The sequence below is a fragment of the Fistularia commersonii genome, chromosome 11 (genome assembly GCF_037954325.1).
Source record: "Fistularia commersonii isolate RoL2024-O1a breed Wild chromosome 11, RoL_Fcom_v1.0, whole genome shotgun sequence".
Taxonomy (NCBI): Eukaryota; Metazoa; Chordata; class Actinopteri; order Syngnathiformes; family Fistulariidae; genus Fistularia; species Fistularia commersonii.
Window position 1 is genome coordinate 6149370 of NC_141294.1, and position 8706 is coordinate 6158075.

An 8706-nucleotide genomic window follows, 5' to 3' on the forward strand; every position below is an offset into this window, starting at 1 on the left:
ATTATTTCCTGCTGGTGATTTTCTTCCTTTGTTCTGTTTTTTTTTTGTCTATACTTTGTGTTTTGCAAGTGAAATTAATGTTTTTAATTCTTAGATTTGCCCCCTTTTGTAAAAAGTGATTTAAAATAAAGATAAATCCTGCTCTAACTGCATGGTGGAGTGAAATCAACCATGTATATCTTGTTAGTGCACAGCCAGTGCTATCTCTTTATCAAAGATCTGAGGATGCGGGAACATTGAGTCTGAAACCAGCAACACTGAAAAAAAGAGAAATCCTTCTTAATGTGCTGTAGCCTTTTGATTTCTCCTTACCAGGTTCCTGTTACTTTCAAAGGTAAACGTACTGGAACACACAGTATATCAGTGAAAGTGTGTGTTCCCTGAGGGAATGTTGGGAGTTCAGGGCTGAATATTTGAGGGGGGGGGGGGGTAATTCGGTGTGTCGGAGGGGCCATTAGTGGAGCTAAATGGTCAGAACAAATCCCATTAAGTCAGCTCGACTTGAAGGACCGCAAAAGCAAACCCCTCAAATCTGCAACAACTGTAACATGTACACACAACCATGATTAATTCCTGGCATAACTCAACCATCCTCACCTGGAAATTCATCGGTTGGAATAGCTTTCAAGATAAATGCAAAAATTTTTTGGATGTGGTCAAAAGTATCTGAACATGCCCTTGTACATTTCTCCTCTGAAAATTTGTAGCGCAAACCTTGAAGCAGAGGTGCACAGTATTTGCAGATAAAGGAGAACTTGTATCTGAGGACTACAGTATGACCTCCTTCATAGCTCATGAATAGATTTATACAAACATGTAGAATCGCCAAGGCCAGAATTCCTCAAATGTTGGAAAAGTTGTCTGGATGAGGAAAAAGTAAAAAATAATAATAATCAAAATACACCTATTGAACCATGGAATACACGATTCTGTCCAGGGTTTGTTTATTGAACAAGGGGAGCCAAGTTCAGACTCTGAGACAGGCAGGAAACATTTCACACAGTTTTAATAGAAAATAAACCAATGAAAGATACCTGAAAATAAAGTCTTCACTACTGAAAATCCATCATGTAACAAAGGGACAGTCTTAAGAAGCTTAAGGACACAAAGTAAGACAGAAACATGAAACAACCCCTATGTTAATTAACCCTTGAACACTAACGTTAAAATAAGTAACACCATCACTAACGTTGGGTATATTTTACCCAATACAATATCCTGGATAAAATACAGTTTTCATCAATTTATAGATGGGCCGACGGGAGGAGGGAAAAAAACATACAATTAATAACATCAGTGAGCTGCCTGAAGCTACCCAAGGACCCATAAAACTCACACAATGGCAACACAATGAAAATCACATGACAAGAATCGTGTGGTTGAAAATCACCCGACGTTAGTGGTCTAGGGTTAAAAAAAATTGAATATTAAGACTATTGGACTCTTAAGGAGTAGGTGTGGATGTTCAGTATCCAGCGGAGTCAGTGAGATCAGGGGACGCCTGGTCTCCGCACTTAGTTGTTGTGATTTTGGACAAAGGGAACCGTGACAGGAAAAGCCGTGCACTGAGTGTGGGTTGAGGCCGTCTCGGGGAGGGATTTAAAGGGGGCTGTCAAACCTGAACGACAGACTGGTGGACGCAGGTGGATGGCAAGTACACTGGACAGGAAGGCATCTTTTATAGAATACAAAGGGGCTTGAAAAGAGATGGAAGAGGGGGCCCGAGCTGTGGTCAGAGCTCACTTTGATCCAGATCATTGCTATTTTCCCTCCTTTGACATCATAACCTGGTGCTGCCAGAATAGAAGCTGGGATGCTGAAAGTCAGGCTTAGCTTCACATTATAGGAGATCGAGCAGGTCGGATGATTGGATGGAGACCAAAAGACCTACTCATCGCCAACTGGCTCTAAGACAAACCAGAAAAATGGACACCAGCGCAGATGACTGAATGAAATTTGGTTCTTCTTCTGTTACTGAGGCAAATGACATTAGCCTTAGAACTGAGATTGACGTGAAGTCATGCATTAACGGAAGAGTGTGCAGTTCAGGATTGGTTGGGTTATTGGTTACGCCAACACTTTGATACCTTCGAAATGAACTATGGACGAAAACGATCATCGGTACTTTACTCCTCTTTGTAACCTGTCAGCCATTCAGCTTCCGTGCCGCATTATTGGCCAGGAATGAGGCGTGTGATTGTTGGAGAATGGAAAAGACGCTTGTGGTATTCCATTTTTTTGGTTGGCGGAAATTTGGTAGTTGGTGAGCTAGAAGAAATTGTTAAAGGAAAGTAATGCTTTTTTGACATAGCCTCCGTTTTACTAAAATAAGTAAAAGTGAGTGCATTGCTCTGGGATGTTGCAGTGGTGTGTTTACTGGTGAGGTCATTTAAAGTAGGGAAGCATCTTATGTAGACCATAAACATTAATTGCTCAAGTTTTAGTCGCTAAATTTTTCTTCAAGGCCTTGAAAACATCCCAGATAATGGGTGGGAGCTGGATTAAAAGGCCAGGAAACCTGCACAACCTCACTGACAGCCTGACTGACTGCTGATCTCCTGTAAACATGTTTTTTATACTACGCCTTCACACCGGTATCCAGGAATTCATTCCTGTATTGAAAAACATATTATCCGTCCATCCATTCAGGGGTTGTTTTGTTTTGAGTAGAAGTTCAATATTAACACCTAATAACAACAGCCTCTGGTGTTGTCTTCATGAAAAAGATCAGAGTGTCTTGTAATGTCATTTGAAAAGATGCAAGTGCACATAGGTGTGTCTGTGTGTGTTTGTGCGTGTGTGTATAAAATGCATGCGTGTGTGCGTACATGCATGCAAGCATGTGTGTGTGTGTGTGTGTGTGTGTGTTGGTGAACTTCAATTGCATGATTAGGATGATGATAATGATGGCAAGTGGACTAAATAACAGTTTAGCTTAGTAAGAGATTTTGTAAACTGGTTGATTATGGCAATTCAGACATTAAGCTCGCAACCAAAGCCCTGCATTTGATTGATTGATTTATTTCCGGCACTGGCTCTGTCCGGGAGATCTGCAGATTACTGTGTGAAGGAGCGGCAACTGAATAATAGGTGTAGTCAGGAAAGTCTAGGGGCATCTGGTGGTCAGACAGAGAATGGCAGGGAAACAAAAGAAAAAGGCAAGCGAGAGAGAAACGAGCGTGACACATTCTGACTGTTCGTTCGTTACTCGGAGCAGCTCCTTTCAATTCCCCAGATTAGTATGTGTATGTACATCTTCTGAAGGGTCATCCAATCACTCCCCGGTCCAGTGACTTCTAGTAGCGTGCCATCGTGTGCTTATTCTCACCAAAGGTGTGAATAAGAGTGGGGCACGGTGACGAATAGTTCTGTTCCTCAGAGTGCTCGCCCAGGCCTGAATATTCCGACCTTTGTGACCTTTTGTGACTTTCATCCATCAGCGGTGATTCTCAAAGCCCCGAAGGCGGTAAATATACGACACACAAGTGTTAACGCAGTCCATGTATACAGATTGTATTGCTGGGTAGATTCAATTGTTCAGAAAGGCATTTTGATAATACTCACAGTGTACATTTTGAAGAAAATTACAATATTTAATAAGTTACCTTATGAGCCTGCATGTATCCATACATTAAGGTGATTGATTGTGTTGAGACGTTGTGCTTATTTGTCATTGAAAATATGGCAAAACAACAGACTAGCAGAAAAATATAGGAAATAGGATTCTTTATTATGCATTCTATTTCTAGCTGTGTAGTTGGTTTTTTGTAAACTTGTTGCATTATGGAAAATTACCAGGAGTCTTCAAACCCTTTCTCTGAAACTGCTTTATTAAAAAAAAAAAAAAAGGAGATAATTAAATGATTAAAATGCTGTATATTCTGACACCAATATATGTCCTATACTACACTAAAATCAGTTGTCCATGGTCATAATTATAGGTATCCAGTGAGCATTCCTGTAGCCCAGTCAGATCAACTAAGAGCCCATTAGAGTGACGAGACACAGGTTGCAAAGCTGGTTCAGCTAAAATTGGGCTGAGAGGCATCTCCTTATTTTAGAGCTCCTCGGGGGGAAAAAGACTGGGAGAACCAATCCTGATAACGAGCCGACTTCTCCAGGAAAGAAAGGGAAATAATGAAATAGTCTTTCCTGAGCTTTGTTCTGCTTGATTTAGTTGGTTTGGCTGAGGTCAAGATACTCAACTTATAGCCTTGAGCAAAATTATGAATTCATAATGAAAAAAAAGAAGCGAGAGAACATAGCAAAACAATATGAGAACTTCTCCTTGAATATGCGCTTAAATTCAGTCCGCTGCGCTTTTGCACAGAGCCTATCTCAGTTCACGAGGCAAATTCTCCCTCTAGGTCTGAAAAACCGCACTGGCCTCTCAGAGACCCCAGGGCGAGGCATTCATATGGCGCGTGAGCCGCATATTAGACACATATGGTGCCGAAACAGATATAAGAAATAAGCTGTCATCAACTAATCAAATCATTCATGTTTCAGAGAGCAATAATGGAGGGTTGTGAGCCGAGGTATACGGCCGAAACCTTTCCTAGTGGGACGCCTTTGTGTTTGCTTGGTATGCCTGTAGACAAAGGCTTGTTACTGGCTCCTCTCTTTTTTTTCCCCTACTGTCACACACAAAGGCTCTGAAACCAAAGAATATAATCATACATAACCACACACAAGCAAGACTTCCTAGCAATTTGATTTCAGTTAAAAGCATTGTTCGCCATCGGATGCATTTGTAACTGTGATGTAAGACGTGTAAGGGGATTGTTTCTGCATTCGATGAAACTTGGCGAGAGATAGGGGCATTTTCTGCTGTGGCAGTGGTCAAGATATGGTATTCTGACATCGTTGACCTTTAGAAATGGCAAAAGGGGAAAAAAAGATTACAAATTAATCTCGGTTGTACTATATTCAGACCAAGAACAGTCAGTGCCGGAGTACAAAGCAGTACTAAAACATCATGTCGGCGCAGATACGAGAAGGATGGCGTTCTTTTTTCCAATGAAAAGAAGCAGCGAGTACTGTTGTCATTGATATGGTGACTGCTAATCAATTCTCACTGGTCCAGATAGGCACCTAAATTCATTAATTAGAGCTTTAGCAAAACAGTGGCTGGATATGATGCACACTATGCAAGCACTAGAAAAGACAAGCCGCGCTCCCTGTACCCTGTCTGCACTCATCCCATCAACGTCACCAGATCGCAGCATCCTCACTGAGAAAACAAGCCAGCAAAGAGGAAACAGGGGAAAACATGCACCACTAGGCCCACCAAACCCCAGGCTCTGCTTTTTTTAACCCGCGCCTCCGCCTCTGCCTGTGCCCCGTCTGCTCACTGCCCCCCCGCCCCTCTGCACCCACCCTCCACTTGCAACCCAAGGCCATGCGTCCAGGCTGTGCATGACAGCTCGCAACATCCCCTGCCACAAATGTTTTCCCAAAGCATCCACTTACGTGACCCTATCAGCAGATAAAACCTCCCTACAACCCCTGATGGAGTGTGCCTCTCACTTTTTTGAATGTGTCAACAATTTCTGGCTGGCTGGCCAGACACTGCATCCTGGCGATGTCTTCTGAGCACATATGTGTGTGCGCGCGCTTGTGTGCGAGTGTGTGCGTGCGTGTGCGCGTACGTGTGTGTGTTCATCCACACACCAATGTACATGGGTGTGTTATATATATGTTTGAATATATTTACGTCGTTGCGTTTTTATCATCTTTTCCCACATAAAAAAGAGAAAGAAAAGGGCCATGTCATTCTTCCATAACTTAATCAGGAGCTACACACAGGAGAGGGCTGCTGCAGCACGGACTTCCCTGATCATGTTAATGAGGTCCCCTGGCTATGCAGTCATTGAAGTATAATTGACTTGTTCGTCTCTTATCTTCCTAATAGACACTCTGACCCAGAGCACGTTTATTTCGCTATGAGAAATGTCAAGAAGAATTGGAAGTTTCTTCGGTGGGCCCATTAAAACTGAAGGCATGCCACCCTGTCTCCGGCCAGCCGGGGCTGCCATTGGCTCCCTGCCTCATTATGCAGATGCCAAACGTAAATAAATGATTTGCAGATCACTGCTGCCCCCACCATTTCCCCCACCCTCGCCCTGTCCCTTTTTTTTTTTTTCCCCCCAAACTGTGGTCCTCTCTCCAGAGACTGGAAAGGAGGACAAGAAGGAGGGAGGGGTGGAGCGTGGGGGACACACACACAAAATTGTCCACGGAGCACCATGACAATTTGTCTCAGCTGAGCAAAATAAATAAAACATAGGTGGTAATTATAATGAGACATGTCTCTAACTTGAAAACCTGGCGAAGCGCATTGATGTTGTTACAGCTACGTATGTCTCCTGGCTTTCAGGACCCATCAAAGTCAAAGAGGGCTGTGTGTGACGTGTAGGGAAGAAGAGGCAAGCTGTGTAAGCGGGAGCCAGGCGAGGTTGAACCAGTGACTTTGGTCACATGCTTGTGGATATGAGGGGTAACATCTGTGCGTATCACAAGCCTCCCGTCCCCCGCGTGTCCGGCACGTATTCTCGACCCATTGCAGGCAAAGTCTTGGAACAAATTGCTTTTCGCTCAAAAAGGAATCGTTTTTCTCTTGTTCACACAGAGCAATCTCATTTCTGCTTGTTACACCTACCGCATATGCACACAACTCCTTGTCACAACACACTTCCTTAAAAGGCATTTAAAAAAATCATAGAACAGGATTTCATTGAATCTTTAAGGCCGCAGACTAGTCAGTTATACTAGTAAGTTATCCCGAGCAGCGTGGATGTAGTTGTATTTGCAAAATTTGCACGATCTATAATAGAAGAGCTATAGCCGGTACCATGATAGACTGCAGGGATCAGTGACTAAAAAAACACATTTATGGCTTAAAAGGTTTTTTTTTTTTTTTAAATCTCTCTAGCCAGTCGTCTGGATGGTCTACATGGCCATGAGTGAGACACTCATCGGGATGCATCATTACTTAAATTAAATACAAATTGAATACAAAGAATGGCCATAGTGGAGCAATAAATGAATGCAATAGATCACCAAATGTTTTTTAACGGAATGACAAAATATTTTTGCTGACGAAAACCTATTGTTTACTGGTTTTATTTATTTATCTTACCCATCTATTATTGTTTCCATGTCTGCCGTATCAAGCAACAACTAATAATTTGATCTACACAAAATTGTGGGTCAATTTTTGTCAGGAGTTTTTGTTGTGTTTGTTTTTTTATGAGGGTTGAGAATGAACCAATTAAGTTTAGGGGAAAAGCAAACAACAGCATCTTTTTAATTGACCTTGGGATCGTTCTTTATTCCCAGAATGTCAGTCTGGCATGAATAACTGATTGTTTTTGCCTAAACTATCATATTTTAAGAAATTTGTTCTGAAATACATACCTGTAAAATCCTTTTTTAATTGTTAAATGAACAACTCTTGGAATTTTTAAACCCTTCAGCACAACCCGAAACTTTGTCCACAGTTGTAGGTCAGCTTCCTCCCCGGGGTTCCGAGTGTCACTGTAGCAAACAAGTGATGCATATACAAGACAATATACAAATATTGTAATTTCAAAAAATAACCTACCGATGGTGATGTATATTTACTGGATAATTAGTATGAAGGGTATCTCTACCTGCCTTCTCTCAGTACATAGCTTTGATTAATGGGTCGGATGCATCGCGTTCCCCGAGAGCTGATATTCTCCGATCAGCTTCTGTGTAACTTGGAGACATCATTATAGTAATTACCACAAGCTCTAGTAGTTGCAAGCAAATAATTCTGTTAGGTTCACCCCACCCACCCCTTTTACTGCAGCTGCACAGTCGAGGGGAAATTACATTTTTCACCGAGCCTTTTGGTTGTTCCTATTGTGACAGCAGTCATGCTCTATTATGTAGTCCCTCTCAGCTCGGAGTACCCCACAATCGGTGAAATGGTAAAAAAGAACATTTCAACACAAGAAACAGACTACTCTTTTATTTAGCTCTGGCTTTTATTTCTGATATCTGAGTGGAGGTTGAAGATTTTAAGTATTTGATTGTGGATAGAGGAAATCCAGTTGATAGTATCTTGTTAAATGGAAGGAAAGCAGAAAAATGATAACTGGTATTACTTTTTTCACTGGCCTTCAGATTGGAGGGCAGAAATCTCTCCTTATCATGTTGAGAAAAGTACATGGAAAAATTTGTATATTTTAGTGCTTTTGCAGAAATAAACAACACATATACATATCTGAGATGATGAAGCTGCATGCCTTTATACTGGCACGATAAAGTCAGCATGTCGGGATAATCTATAAATATTTAATTTTCAGATGATATTATGGCCTTTCGTGTCAACAAGTCTTCCGGGCATCAATGCTCAGTATTTATTCTGGACAACAATAATTTAGCAATCTATTTTAATCAGACGTAGCAATCTGAATGCTAGCTTCATTCACCCCATCTTTTTGTTTGTGCTTGTTTTGTTTTCAGCTGCTAAATCCATCTTCCCCAGTTCCCATGACCAGCATGTCTGAACCAATTGTTTAGGATGTAATAACAAACATAATTAGCATTTCTTTTATTTCTAAAATGATTTTTGATTAAGCACTGAAAACTGCACTTTGTTGCCAGGCTGAAGTGTACTCAAACATTAGCTTGTGTGCAACATTTTCCAAGTGCCATTGTTGTAACCCACTTGTT